This window comes from Hyalella azteca, unplaced genomic scaffold (genome assembly GCF_000764305.2).
Source record: "Hyalella azteca isolate HAZT.00-mixed unplaced genomic scaffold, Hazt_2.0.2 contig10324, whole genome shotgun sequence".
Classification (NCBI taxonomy): domain Eukaryota; kingdom Metazoa; phylum Arthropoda; class Malacostraca; order Amphipoda; family Hyalellidae; genus Hyalella; species Hyalella azteca.
Genome location: NW_025940368.1, coordinates 6,292 through 9,053, shown reverse-complemented (window position 1 = coordinate 9,053; position 2,762 = coordinate 6,292). Strand labels below are relative to the sequence as shown.

Genomic DNA, 2,762 nt, shown 5'->3' with positions numbered 1-2,762 from the left:
AGGAAACGAGGCTCATGAATTGTTTCAAAGGCGAAAAAATCAAGTTGAATAGTATAGGAGTAATTTATTGTTTAATTGCAATTCAGTAGGACAAATATGTCATCTTCATTCCAAGTTTGCTCCGACTGCTCCTGGAAAAATAGCCTTCAAGTTATGAAGAGAAAGAGGAGTCGCCACGTTAGCCCAACTCGTAAATCCTGGTAAATTAAAAATCTTTGCTTACATATTGCATAACCTGCAGAAGCTCGGAAGTTGAGAAATATTGCTGGATGTGGAAAACAGCCATTAAAACCAGGTTTAAATGTTACGCGGAATGTGTTCCGAGTTCGTGAAAGAGGTTATTGCATTTCAATAGGAATCTATCTANCCCATACTTTCAAAAAAAGTTAAGAGATCGTAAGTTCATCAGCCAATCATTGACGGCCTTTCGAACAAAATCCACCAATCATAGACAAGAAAATAGAGCGTAAGTGCTTACGTTCACTTAGCGAGTTTTGAAAGTATGGCACCTGTGGTCTAGGACGGGTATCCACGTTATGGTCTGCTCCATCTCTACTTAGCTATCGAACTGAGGCTGAAGATCTTTGAAGATTATTATTAAGATTTTTGATGATTATTATAAAGATTTGAAGCATCAGTAGCACTCTGTGAGTTTTTGCTGTTAAGTAATCTGTCAATTAACTGCAAAAATACGTGAAAAATAGAGAAAGTAAAATAGCAGGGTCGAGATCAGTTACTTTGAATGTGCAGGCTGAAGCTACTTAACCCATAATGCAATGAAGCCCAGTGCAAGTTTAAATAGAAGGCTCTGACCTGAAATTAGTCAGATATTGAAAACTAAACCTTTGCTATTTCATGAGAATCTAATATGATTATTCTGCTTATTTCCTATAGTATTGTAAAGTAGGTATTGAATTATCAAAAAGTTTGTTGTGGAACATGTTGTGTGAAATTTAAAAAACCTATTATTACGATGTGGATTTTTCAGAATAATTTAATTGATAATATCATTGACCTTTAATTGATTCGCGGAAAAGCGGCATGTGATAGGTAATTAATTGTTACTGTGGTATAAATTCATCGAACTGAAATCTTTATGACTTGCCGATCAATGCACCAAAGAGAAATATGTGAGGCTAAGTTGATATGCTGAAATTAAGTTAATAGTTGAAAATCAGTCGGGAGAATTAAATGCAACTATCAATTTGCTTGAAACTGATTTATATTCGTACGTGTAGGTCAATTCTTTCAATGAGTTAAATTTAACGCAATATAGAGAAAATACGGTATCCATCAATTTCCTAGGTAATTCTGTATGTTCTTTTTTCTTTATATCTTGGGAGGAACTGGCGCGTAGATGCAGTCGCCGCCTTGTGGCGTGGGCTGCAACAGCGACGTGTCGATGCCGTTAGACTCGAATGCGTCCAGTGCAGCAGCCTGTTGAAATATTCGTATCAACGAAAGATACATCAACATTTATTGGCTGTTTGTATCAGAGTGAATTATGTATTGAAGTAAAGTGAAGTATGGCCTTGCGAGCGAACAAATAATTGTGGAAAATTTTGTTGGTACTTTCTGTAAAAACACGCCTCGTGTCATACCTGCATCCTGGTTATATCTTTCGATGAAGCAACTTCGTAGAATTTTGTTGTAATAAATTTTTTATGAGTAGAGCAAGTGCTTGATTTGTTATTGAATAAAACTAAATTTATTAATGCACTATATCCATTTATTTATGCATTACGATCGTGTACTCACGAGCGAGTCAGCGTCAAGCTCTTCAGCGCGGGACATTACCCATGCGTACTGGTCACGCAAGTCCCCGATCTACGGAAGAATTCGTTACTTCGTTGATGCAGTTTAAGAAATGGCCATACGGATGACATAAATTGAATATAGTATTAATCATATCAGAGATTATTCATATATAACAGTGAAGGCCCAGCTGCGAATATGGCATGAGTGGGCTTGGCCATGCCCACCGAGCCTATAAACTGCTCAGAGCTAGGGCTGCCCTTCAAGCCCCAGCTAAAATACTGAGCCTAGACTGACGCCTAATTTAGCCGGACAGAGCCGTGAAACATTGACCGGCCGGCTATCTAAAACAGCGCTTAGCTAATGCTAATATAAAGAAAACTTTAACAGCCCGCAGAGCCGAACTAATGTAAAGAAAATCTTTAACAGCCCGGCAGAGTCGAAAATCGGCACTGTTGCGGCACTGGTAAATGGGTTGCACTGCACAGAGCCGAGCCAAGCAGTTATGCGAGACTCTAAGTATCTATCGCGCGTCTATCGGCAGCTTTATTCCCTGCTCTAAATTTGAAATGGGTATTATTTATACAAGTTTTTGCTTCTCCGGGAATTTAGCTAGAAGTTTCTTGGCTGGTTTAAGTAAACAACACTCAACTGAGTGCTATTATATTAACATCCACCGAAACCATATTGACTTGACGATCCTGCTACTGACATGAGGTGATCCTGCTACTGACATGAGGTGAGCCTGCTACCGACATGAGGTGATCCTGCTACTGACATGAAGTGATCCTGCTACTGACATGAAGTGATCCTGCTACTGACATGAGGTGATCCTGCTACTGACATGAGGTGATCCTGCTACTGACATGAGGTGATCCTGCTACTGACATGAGGTGAGCCTGCTACTGACATGAAGTGATCCTGCTACTGACATGAGGTGATCCTGCTACTGACATGAAGTGATCCTGCTACTGACATGAGGTGATCCTGCTACTGACATGAGGTGA

The 2,762-nt window shown here is 39.6% G+C and overlaps 1 long non-coding RNA gene across 1 annotated transcript; it reads right to left on the bottom strand.

Moving 5' to 3' along the window:
* Positions 1-1,200: 1,200 nt before the first annotated feature.
* On the bottom strand, positions 1,201-1,821 carry LOC125178503. Its single transcript, XR_007156925.1, has 2 exons — positions 1,759-1,821; positions 1,201-1,437 (listed from the first exon to the last, which is right to left on the bottom strand). It is a non-coding gene; the product is annotated as an uncharacterized LOC125178503 (long non-coding RNA).
* Positions 1,822-2,762: the final 941 nt, after the last annotated feature.